The sequence below is a fragment of the Phyllobates terribilis genome, unplaced genomic scaffold (genome assembly GCF_046119375.1).
Source record: "Phyllobates terribilis strain yellow unplaced genomic scaffold, ASM4611937v1 Scaffold_5__5_contigs__length_657084704, whole genome shotgun sequence".
In the NCBI taxonomy this organism is placed as follows: Eukaryota; Metazoa; Chordata; class Amphibia; order Anura; family Dendrobatidae; genus Phyllobates; species Phyllobates terribilis.
Window position 1 is genome coordinate 506,803,897 of NW_027362765.1, and position 12,892 is coordinate 506,816,788.

Consider the following 12,892-nt stretch of genomic DNA (forward strand, 5'->3'; position numbering starts at 1 on the left):
GCTCACTCGCACCCATACAAGTCAGATGTCATCCAAGTGCAATGCGATTACTGCAGACGCCAGAAATAGAGGAATTACTTTCACCTGTGAGAGGATCGGAGCACAGAGCACTGACACTCGGCTCACGCTCACAGCAGATCTGGAGCCGAGGGTCATTAGCATATCACATCCGATGCTATACGCTTGTCTGATTCCAGCCTTACGTCTAAAGAGGCACCTTAGCTTCGAAACGCGATGTATCCATTGAGAACTTGTCAATGAGGGATCTTCACCAAATTCTTGCATCCTCAGCTGGTCATCTGTTCCTGTTGAGGGGTATCCTATACCCTTCTACTTCTTCAAAGCTTCATTCATCCCAGAAGATTTGCCGCGCCCAACTCTGAAGCTTGGACACTGGTAGCGACCACATCCAGCAATATGTTTCTCTCATACCCTCATTGGGGTTGTGCCAGCTTCAGCACAACTGTCTAAGGGCAGCCTTGTACCAGACCTTCATAACTCATCTATCTCGACATACTAACCCTGCGGGCATTTTTTTCATTGTCTGTTTCCAATGCTTTATAGTTATGTCAGAACAGACTGACACTTTTAAGGCTCATTCACACATCAGTTTTTCAAGTATGAGTGCCATCTGTCTATTTCACAACTATGACGGTCTATGGGGCTGTTCACATGTCAGATTTTTATCCTCGGACCAAGTGGTCGGTGTAAGATTCCGGAGACCTGTCCGATAAGGATCAGAGTGTCAGCTCAAAATCGGCAAAGCAAGTCTATGAGTCAGTGAAAAAACAATCTGGCAGAATTTGGCCCATTTTTCACTGACTCATAGGCGAAGATGGAGAATGTTTTTTTTTTTTTTCACTAATGAGAAAAACACCTAACTGATGAAACTCTGACCAATCTCTGATGAAGCTCGGTCTTTTTTTCTCTTATGATAAAATTACTTGTGTGTGAATAAGGCCTTAAAAAAAAGTACACAGGCTGCGAAGACACGAACAGAGTGAACTCTATCTCCTCATCTGGGGTTTGTCAGAAACCCCAAACCACACAAGAAATTCCACACAGTTATGATCCTCAGGGAATAACAAGTCCATTCCCCATTCATAACAATGTGTATAAAGTAAACTGAAGAACAATGTAACCAGCATACAGAAGATGTCTGTTACTGTTGTGACCTACAATAATCCATCCATATACAGTGAGCCGACCATACAGAGCTGTATGCAGAGCATCGCGTCCTACAGACCGGAGGCCATCATTATGGCAGTAATGCAACAAAACAAAAGGGGACAGCAAGAATGACAGCTCCCCCAGTGACCGAAAAAAATCAGGATGACTGACGCACCATTGTATCTGATAGAAATTCATACAATCAGGCAGTTAATAGTTTTTAAAAAGTAAAAGTTTTATATTGAAACTAAGATAAAAATGGTTGGATATGAATAAGTCCAATAATTGTATATAAGAGTTGCACTGATTATTGGGTGGAATCTGCAGCACTGGGATCCAGGGTTCAAATCCCACCAAGGACAACATCTGCAAGGAGTTTGTATGTTCTCCCTGTGTTTGCATGGGTTTCCTCTGGGTTCTCCAGTTTCCTCGCACACTCCAAAGACAGGGAATATAGACTGTGAGCCCCGATGGGGACAGTGATGACAGTGTGTACAGCACTGCAGTATATGTTGGCGCTATATACGTAAGATAATAGTGTGATGTGTATTAGCGATCTGTCTCTCCTGGATGATGTAACACTAAGATGTGGATTTCAAGGCAAGATAACTAAGCAAATTTGCAAAATATCTGCGCATTAGTTAATTTAAAGGGAACAGAACGGGTTAATTGCTCCCAATAAAACTGCTGATCAGTGGGAGAGTTCGTGCAACATTGTCTTATATTCACACAAACTACACACAGCACAAATATCCACATGGAAAAGGGGAAAGGAGCTTGCAATGTCACACGAGCACTAGAGTCTATGTGTGAGCGAATGCTAGAGCTCATTAATGCAGCTGTAAAACCGCATACAAACCGCCGCTAACACACACTCACCCTGAGCTGCTGCACACTGACACCGACTCCATGGTATTTGTGCCCGGTCTGCCGTGAAAGCCCGAATACGCATGCGCGCAGCCTTCCAGCTACAGCACGCAGCGACGTCACGCCGTGGATACCGTCCGTACAGTGTTCTTTCCGTACACAACAGCGCACGTGGTATGTGACGTAGAAGCGTGCGTCATTGCGTCACCTCGCACAGACAAAGTTTATAAAATGGCTGCGGTTATTACGCAGTTGCCATTACAGCGGTGGTTCTGAGGGGAGGTGGTTGTGTGATGCTGAATGGCAGTCCTGTCAGCGTGCCGTGTATCTTCCCTCACTCACTGCTCTGTCCAATAAGAACCGTTGAAGATTAGTGCTGAAGTAGTAGAATTAGTGGCGAAGTTCCTGTCAGCCATTTTGTTGATAAACTTACTCTTGAGGGCACAATGTAGGGACTTCAAATTTATCAGCCGTCAGCACAGAGTAGGGAAAGGTCACAGAAGAAAGTGGCATCAGTGTAGAGAACCAATGCCTCTAACTACAGAGGAAAGCAAACGTTTATGTCAGTCACCGGCAGATAGGGCCCTGCATGATAATGGGCCAACGGACTGTCACATGACTGTGTTCACTCACAGCCTACGAAATATATACAGGAAAATAATGAATCAGATATGTAAAGAAAGAAAATACAGAAACAGCAGACGTGATTGTAAATAACACGATCTGATGGTACAAAGTCTATGACTATAACACGCTCAGTGCATGTGAAATTCATCATAGGTATCTGGAGGCCGCATACAACAAAAGGGGCTCTCTGAGAAATGTACTAAAAATACATGTTTAAGTATTGAACATTTTCCTAATTAACTTTATATGGCAGAAAGAACTGCTTCATCTACTGCGCTGGCAGGTTATAGGAAGCGATTGCTTCATCTACTGCACTGTCAGGTTATAGGAAGCGATTGCTTCATCTACTGCACTGTCAGGTTATAGGAAGCGATTGCTTCGTCTACTGCGCTCTGTCAGGTTATAGGAATATATACAGGTGCATCTCACTAAATTAGAATTTCATCAAAATGTTAATTTGTTTCAGTTCTTCAACACAAAAAGTTAAGCTCATATATAGAGTCATTACAAACAGTGATCTATTTCAAGCGTTTATTTCTGTTAATGTTGATGATTATGGCTTACAGCCAATGAAAACACAAAAGTCATTATCTCAGTAAATTAAAATAATTAACAAAAAACACCTGCAAAGGCTTCCTAAGCGCTTAAAAAAGTCCCTTAGAGTATTTCAGTAGGCTCCACAATCATGGGGAAGACAGCTGACTTGACAGATGTCCAGAAGGGAGTCATTGACACACTCCACAAGTTCCCAGAATTCCAATTTTCATTTGGAAATCAAGGTCCCAGAGTCTGGAGGAAGAGTGCAGAGGCCACAATCCAAGCTGCTTGAAGCCTAGTGTGAAGTTTCCACAATCAGTGATGGTTTGGGGAGCCATGTCATCTGCTGGTGTAGGTCCACTGTGTTTTATCAAGACCAAAGTCAGCGCAGCCGTCTACCAGGAAATTTTAGAGCACTTCATGCTTCCCTCTGTCGACAAGCTTTTTGGAGATGGAAATTTCATTCTCCAGCAGGACTTGGCACCTGTCCACACTGCCAAAAGTACCAATACCTGGTTTACAAACAACAGTATCACTGTGCTTGATTGGCCAGCAAACTCGCCTAACCTTAACCCCATAGAACACCATAGAGAATCTATAGGATATTGTCAAGAGGAAGATGAGAGACACCAGACCCAACAATGCAGACGAGCTGAAGGCTGGTATCAAAGCAACCTGGGCTTCCATAACACCTCAGCAGTGCCACAGGCTGATCGCCTCCATGCCACACCGCATTGATGCAGTAATTGATGCAAAAGGAGCCCCGACCAAGTATTGAGTGCACTTACTGAACATACATTTTAGTAGGCCAACATTTTGGATTTTAAAAACATTTTTCAAGCTGTTGTTATAAAGTATTCTAATTTACTGAGATAATGATTTTTGTGTTTTCATTGGCTGTAAGTCATAATCACCAACATTAACAGAAATAAACACTTGAAATAGATCACTCTGTTTGTAATGACTCTATATAATATGAGTTTCACTTTTTGTATTGAAGAACTGAAATAAATGAACTTTTTGATGATATTCTAATTTAGTGAGATGCACCTGCATGCACATAAAGATGAAATACCAGAGGACTACAAAGAATGTGTCTTCACAGAATTTGTTCACGGAGCCCAGTGATGCAGTAATCATCCATTTGTATTTTATTGATTTTGATAAAAATGCATTTAGTCACAATCCAAATGCATAAAAATGAAATGCTAGTGTAAACTCTGCAGTCTCCTCTTCACAGAGTAATAGAGCAGGGACTAGTGTGCCCCCTATTGAAGGTAGCAATCCTAAAAGATAAATCTCCCTGTGCAAACTTGGCTCTATCCTCAAGGAAAAACTTTAGCTCTTAATTAAACAGGGCCATGCACCACATTTTTTTCATCATTCAGGATTTTTATTGATTTTATCAAATACAGAAAAAAAGGGACGCATCATAAAGCAACAATCGGAGTAGACAATCTATAAGCAGAAGTTAGAAACCAATGTTATATAAACATTTATATTAATTGCCAAAACCATAAGAAACAGATATTGAACATTGTATGAACTGTCAACAATAAATACACACCAAAGAGGAAAGGAGAGAAAGGAGGGGACATTTGTGAGGACCACGAGGATTACCTTACATAACAGGCAGCTTATTTAAATCTTATATGAGACACATTCTTATCAAGGAGATGAAAAATTCCCAGAGATCGGTGGTAGAATATGAATAAATAGGCAGAATTGAATAAAGTGAAGGGGTCTGAAAGGAATTATCTAAGTTCATGCACCACATTTTATGTGCTAAACTGGCCACATCGTGATGAAGTGGCTGAAGATCTTCTCTCCGCATGCAAAGATATTAACTTGTAAATTTTATGTGCTAATTTTTATTATAAACTAGTAGTCGTTAGCAGAGATTCTTTTTTTAGGGGTGGGGTTACTTTCCCCCCTATATGACATGCAGGGGAAAAAGTAAACCACCAAAAACTAGCTTTCTTTGTGTGATCTGGAAAGTCTCGTGTCTGACCATGTCACAGATCTGAATGCCAGCAATTTACTGTGCAGGGGAGGAGAACAGAGCTGTGTGTCATTATGTACACCACTCTGCATTGGGGATACTGTGCTGGTACATGGGATAGATGCAGAGAGCTCTATGTGACGAGCTGCTCACACAGTACAGCTCCTGTCTCAACATGACTGCACCAGCAAATGAGAGGTGAGCAGCGCTTGAAAAATTATACAGTTGAAACCAGAAGTTTACATACACTATGTAAAAAGACACATATGCTTGTTTTTCTCAATATCTGACATGAAATCAGAATAAACCTTTCCCGTTTTAGGTCAATTAGGATTACCATAATATTTCATATTTGCTAAATGTTAGAATAATGAGAGAGAGAGAATGTTTTAATGCATTTTTTATTATTAATGCAAAGTCTAAAGTTTGCATACACTAAGATTACTATGCCTTTAAACAATTCCGAACTGTCTATAAGATGATGTCACGGGTGTGGAAGCTTCTGATAGTTTTTTTGGCAACATATGAGTTAATTAGAGACACACCTGTGGATGTATTTTAATGCACCGCTGAAACTGCTTCTTTGTGTAGCATCATTAGAAAGTTTGAAGAAATCAGCCAAGATAACAGGAAGAGAATTGTGGACTTGCACAAGTCTGGTTCATCCTTGGGTATAATTTTAAGATACCTGAAGGTGCCTTGTTCATCTGTACAAACAATTATACGCAAGTACAAACAAGATGAGAATGTCCAGCCGTCATACCACTCAGGAAGGAGATGGGTTCTGTGTCCCAGAGATGAATGTGCTTTGGTCCGACATGTGCATATCAACCTAAGGACAAAAGCAAAAGACCTTGTGAAGATGATGGCGGAATCTGGTAAGATTGTGTCAATATCCACAATGAAACGAGTACTGTATCAACATGGGCTGAAAGTCCACTCTGCCAGGAAGAAGCTATTACTCCAAAAGAAACATAAAAAAGCCAGATTAATGTTTGCAAATGCACACAGGAACAAAGACCTTAATTTTTGGAGACATGTCCTGTGGTCTGATGAAACAAAAATTTAACTTTTTGGGCATAATGACCATCGTTACTTTTGGCGGAAAAAGGGAGAAGCTTGGAAGCCTAAAAACACCATCCCAACTGTGAAACATGGTGGTGGCAGCATCACGTTGTGGGGTTGTTTTGGTGCAGGAGGGATTTGTGCACTTCACAAAATAGATGGCATCATGCGAAAAGATTATGTGGCAATATTGAAGCAACATCTAAAGACATCAGCCAGGAAGTTAAAGCTTGGGCGGAAATGGGTCTTCCAAATGGACAATAACCCGAAGCATACTGCCAAAATGGTAACAAAGGGGCTTAAAGATAACAAAGTCAATGTTTTGGAGTGGCCATCACAAAGCCCTCATCTCAATCCTATTGGAAATTTATGGGCAAAGCTGAAAAGGAAGGTGCGAGCTAGGCGACCTACAAACCTGGATTACTTACACCAGTTTTGTCAGGAGGAATGGGCCCAAATTCCAACCAACTATTGTGAGAAGCTTGTGGAAGGATATCCCAAACGTTTGACCCAAGTCATTCAGTTTAAGGGCAATGGTACCAAATACTAATGAAATGTATGTAAACTTTTCACTTCGCAGTAAGTAATAAAAATGCCTTAAAGGGAACCTGTCACATCCTAGTTGCTATGTACACTGCCCCTATTGCTTTGTTAGTGATGCAATGTGCATCACTAACAAGCTTTTTTTCATTAAAATTGGTGGTAGTATAATGATTTTATAACTTTATATACACTTTGTCCTCCCTGCTTGTATTCAGTCATAGGGGTGTGATTCTCTCATTCAGTCATAGGCAGCACCGCTGGAGTTGCTGGAGTGAGGGTCTCCAAAAATCCCCTCCAATGTTCAGCACTGACACCACTAGCTCGTAGTTGATTCCAAGATCCTCATACTCACTGGTGTGTAGTCGCCTCTACTGGCTTTGTAATGTTCTTCTTATGCTTTTTTATGCAATTGCTCATGTTTTTAATGGAGCAAACATCACAAGTCAAAAATGATTTTTTTACACTGTTATATAATTTATGTATTTTTACACTGTTATATATTTTATGGATTTGGGCAAAATCCTTTTTTTCCTGATTAATGAAACATATTACATAAAGCCCCTTATCGCTGATTGTTCAGTTTTGCCAGAATGTGACTCTTCTCATTTGTCCACAGTCCTGTACGCAGCACCGACATTGTGAAGAGTGGGCGGAGCTCTGCGGGGAGAGGCGTAAAAGAGCGCCCCCAACAGTCATCATAATGTACAACACAGAAGTGACAAATTATTACAGGAATGTCTAAGGTCACTGGAGAACACTGCTGTTATAATTTACGCCACTTTTGTGCTGTACATTCTGATGATTCTGTCGGCTGCTCCGTCACTGGCTGAGACTTGTGGACATACAGGAAAATTAGAATTCTATCAAAACTGAAGAATCAGAGCTATGTGTAATTTTTTATATTGCAGAAAGTGATAATAAAAAAAACTCACTTTATTAATTAAAAAAAAAATTCACAAAGTGGCCGAGCTTTCTCCCTCTCACCCTTCATTAAAGGGGATATCTGGGACTGTATGAAAAACAAAAAATGTATCTAAGCACTAACAGGCAGGTAATTGCTACTTACCTGCCTGTTGTGCCCTGCGCCGTTCTTCCCCAGCACAGAGCAGTCACAGACCGTTCCTGTCGGGGATTCAGCTGCCTCTGCTGATGGGGCAGAGGGTGATGTCCGACTCATTCTGATTGACAGTCTTCTCCCCCAGTTAGACAGTGGGAATCCAGCTGTCAATCAGAATGACGTTGTCAGTCTCGCCCTGTCAACACAGTGGAGCGGAAAAGAAGCCTCCGCTCTGTCTACGTGACGTCAGCAGAGGCAGCTGAACGACAGGAGCGGATATCCCCTTTAATGAAGGGTGAGAGGGAGAAAGCTCGGCCACTTTGAATTTTTTTTTTAACAAATAAAGTGAGCTTTTTCTTTCAAAAATTACACACAGCTCTGATTGTTCAGTTTTGGTAGAATTACAATTTTCCTGTGTGTCCACAAGTCTCAGCCAGTGATGGAGCAGCCGACAGAATCATCAGAGTTGACATCACAAAAGTGGCGTAAATTATAACAGCAGTGTTCTCCAGTGATCTTAGACATTCCTGTACTAATTTGTCCCTTCTGTGTTTTACATTATGGTGACTGTCGGGGGCGCTCTTTTACTCCTCTCCCCGCGGAGCTCCGCCCACCCTTCACAATGTTGGTGCTGCGGACAGAAGTGTGGACAAATGGCAAGAATCACATTCTGGCAAAAATGAACAATCAGCGATAAGGGGAATTTTTTATATTACATAAAGCGACAACAAAAATGTAAGTTTCATTACTCAGGAAAAAAAAGAATTTTGCCCAAATCCATAAAATATATAACAGTGTAAAAATACATAAATTATATAACAGTGTAAAAAAATCATTTTTGACTTGTGATGTTTGCTCCATTAAAAACATGAGCAATTGCATAAAAAAGCGAAAGAAAAACATTAGAAATCCAGTAGAGGCGACTAGACAGCAGTGAGTATGAGGATCCTGGAATCAACTCCGATCTAGTGGTGTTAGTGCTGAACTGTCTACATCGGAGGGGATTTTTTGAGGCCCTCACTCCAGCAACTCCGATCTAGTGTCCTCAGCAGTGAAGCGTCTAGATCGGAGTGGCTAAAGTGAGGAGCACAAAAAAATCACTTCCGATCTAGACGCAACCTTGCCGGGAACAGTATTAAAATACATTGGCGGCACCAGCAGTGACTGAATCCAGTGCTGCCGATAGCTGAATGAAAGAATCACATCCCTATGACTGAATACGAGCAGAGAGGACAAAGTGTATATAAAGTTATAAAATCATTATACTTCCACCGATTTTAATGAAAAAAGCTTGTTAGTGATGCACATTGCATCACTAACAAAGCAATGGGGGCAGTGTACATAGCAACTAGGACGTGACAGGTTCACTTTAAAACATTCCCTCTCTCTTATTATTCTGGCATTTAGCAAATATTAAAAATGATGGTAATCCTAATTGACCTAAAATGGGAAAGGTTTATTCTGATTTCATGTCATATATTGAGAAAAACATGCATATGTGTCTTTTTATATAGTGTATGTAAACTTCTGGTTTCAACTGTACATTATATTCAGATTTTCAGCCATTTTATCACGATGTGTCCAGTTTAGCACGTAAAATGTGGTGTAAGGACCTCTGTCAACTCTAAAATCTGTAATACATGGAATTTGTTCTCCTACGAATGATAGTATTGTACACAGTACCACCTACAGGCCAGTGTAAATTATGCAAAATATTTTGCCTGATAAGTAAAAATGCATGTTTTCAATCTTGTGTGCAAACATGTTGGTTATATATAATATCTGTACATTGTTCTGTAGAATCAGGTTCTGTTTGTATGCATACTTTTTAGTCTACGGGTGAATTCAGATGACCACAAACCAGAGTCTGTGTACAGACCACGACGCACTGGCCAAGGATCTACAACCCTAATTCAACAGCCTAAAACGTTTCACATATGACTGAGTTCAGCTTAAGGCCTCATTCAGACGTCCATTTCTCATGTTCATGTTAATCTGTGTTTTTCATGGATAGAACATGTTCCCATTCCTTGCTTTGGGGCTGTACACATGTTCGTATTTTTTTTTTACAGACTTTGTGATCACAGAGACAGGCCGGTTTTTGATCCCCATCACTGATCACAATTATCCATTCATGGGAGAAACCAATCAATCAGTGCAGTGGTGCTGGGAAAAGCCGTAAGGAGGCTGTGCCAGGCCAGTCAAGTCTCTGGCGTTTCTGAGAATAATCATGCAGCCAGACTGCGATTAATGCTGCCCGCAGTTTGGACAGAATCGCTGTGGTGTGGGCACTAATATGGAATCCTAGACTCCACACCCAAAATGGACAACATGGAAAATATTGTAACTGCTGCACCTTTATGTTGGTGCATTAAATGTATATATTGTTTATGGGATACTGGATTATCAAAAAGGAAGGGTCAGAGCTTGGATATAGTGTGGATCGTATAGTTCAGCTTCACGAAAATACATCAGAGACTAAATATCTGTGCCCTCTCATCGTTGCTATCTGAAACTGGACTCCAGCGGATGAACATCCTCAACACTGCATTATACTTGAAGAAACTCACATAGCAAAACCGCTGGTTCACTGTTCCTGCATTTATAAACTATATACTGTATTTGTATAAAACAGAATGCACACTATAAGCAACAATTCAAAGGGACAGGTGCATGTCAAATACTACAAAGTTCCAACACATAAGGATCTTTGCTGCTTATATCTCACAAGTGGAACCAAAAGTTTATCCTTAAGGTGAATCTGTCAGCAGGTTTTTTTCTATATAATCTGATGAGGTAGGGGTTAAAACATTGAATTCAAAGATGCGTCACGTGTGTTTGCTTAACCTGAAGGTATTATCACCTGGCGATTATCATTGCTGTGACTAGCCGGCTTGCGGGCTCTCTTCCAACTCGCTCCTTCCTGTGATTAGCAGCTGTCTAGAGATCCTGGTGGGGGCGGGGGCATCTTTCTCAGCTCTGCTGCTTTGCTAAGTCTAAAAGCTCTCATTATGTTAGAACTGCTGCACCCAGTAAACTAAGTGATATATCCTTGGATTCAGGGTCTCTTTCTCTACATCATGCTGCTCTGAGATGGGGTAGCAAAAACCTGCTGACATTCCCTTTAAGGAGACTGCATAGCTGGTAGTATCCCAGGAGCCAGTTTTCAACATGACAGCGCCAGACCGAATATTACTCGTCCTACTGTGAGCAGCCTGTGTAGCATAAACATGCTACCATGGCATGCAGCGTCTCTGGACTTGTCTCCCATCGAGCATATCTGGGAAGTCATTGGTCAGCAATTGCAAAAGGAGCTGTCAGTAGCGGATATTGATGACTTGTCCAAGTGCATTCAGCGCGGCAGAACATTTCTGAGACAACCATTAATAATCTCACTGATAGCAGCCAAGATGTGTAAGTGTGGAGATTTGTGCACATGGCGTTCATACTCACTGCTGAATAATTTGAGGTCTTTTGAACATTTTTTTTTCATGTTTTCATCATTTGCATATGATTAACATGTCAATTGATCCAGTCATTTCTATACCTCGATGACTTTTCTTTCTTGGTACTGCAAATTCAATGATGAGGAGTGCATAAATCAATGTTAACTCTTTAAAGAGCCTTGTCACATAACTTAGGATATAAAGCCAAACCAAAAGGAAAAAAAATCCATTTGCATACCTCTTGCAAAGTAGTTTGGCTGGGTGAGAAATGTTTGACTGGGGATCTAAGGGATAAAGTTACTCCTTCCAATAGGTGACACTAGAGACCCTGTTCTCTTCCTCTTTGAAGAAACTTGTTGTATATTTCAACTAGCTTTTTCTGTGTAGCTATTAAATGCATCATTGATATGATCCTCATGGTTTTATGACAAAATGATAGTATACGAACACCACTTACAAGCCATCTGTGCTTTCTATTATAGATGACTTTGGAGATGCATCTGGCAGGTTGCCTGTACAAAGTCATATACGTGTGAGAGGCTTTTTAAGGTGGAGATTAAAATATCTCTCCATTTCTGTTTCCAGTTTAGTCCTAAGTAATGTTGAGCATTCCGATACTGAAATATCGGGTATCGAACGATATTCGCGGTATCGGACTTCCGATACTTTTAGAATATCGAATACCGGAATCGGAAGTTCCCATAATGCCTGCGCTCTGCAGGGTCTCTGAAGGACGACAAGCTGGATGGCAGCGCTCAGCTTACTGTACTTGTCATTTAGTGTTAAAGGATTTATTAAAAAAAATAATAGTGTTTTCATGCACCGTCTCTTTGAAAAAGCCGGCAGGCAGTTCAGCATCGGTACCCGACAATTTAGAATAGAAAGAATAGAGCATCACACATAGATTAGATAGATAGAAACATGTCAGTTACATATATAATAAGTACAGTGCTAGTGTTGATTACTGTACTTGTCATTTAGTGTTAAAATAAAGGATTTATTAAAAAAAAAATTGGCGTGGGGTTCCCCGTAATTTTAGTCTCTAGCGGAGGTTAAGCAGACGGCTGGGGCAGATGTTTGAAGCCTGGGAAGGGGGTAATACCCACGGAGCTTCACAGGCTACTGATATCAGCCCCCAGCTGAAAACCTAGCCTTTACTAGCTATTAAAATGGGGGACTCCCAAAAAAATGACGTGGGGTCCCCCCTATTTTAATAGCTAGCAAAGGCTAGGCAGCCAGCTGGGGGCTGATATTAATAGCCCAGGAAGGGTGCCATGAATATTGGCCCCCTCCCAGGCTAGAAAAACCAGCCGTCAGCCGCCCCAGAAATGGCGCATCCATAGGATGCGCCAATTCTGGCACTTAGCCTCGCTCTTCCCACTGCCCTGTAGCGGTGGCAGTGGGGTAATAGGGCTGGGGTTGATGTCAACTTATAATGCCAGCTGACATCAAGCCCAGGTTAGTAATGGAGAGGCGTCTATAAGACACCCCCATTACTAACCCCATAGTCAAATCAAACACCCAGAATAAAGTCCTTTAATTGAAATAAACACACAATTCTTTATTGTTCTAAATTAA

The 12,892-nt window shown here is 41.1% G+C and overlaps 1 protein-coding gene across 2 annotated transcripts in view; it reads right to left on the bottom strand.

Moving 5' to 3' along the window:
- Positions 1 to 2,201, bottom strand: part of CCAR1 (cell division cycle and apoptosis regulator 1) — a 49,027-nt gene extending 46,826 nt beyond the window's left edge. For both annotated transcript variants that reach the window (XM_073685624.1, XM_073685623.1), the window contains exon 1: positions 2,050 to 2,201. The gene's annotated coding sequence lies outside the window, so the exon portion shown is untranslated. The remainder of the gene's footprint in view (positions 1 to 2,049) is intronic.
- Positions 2,202 to 12,892: the final 10,691 nt, after the last annotated feature.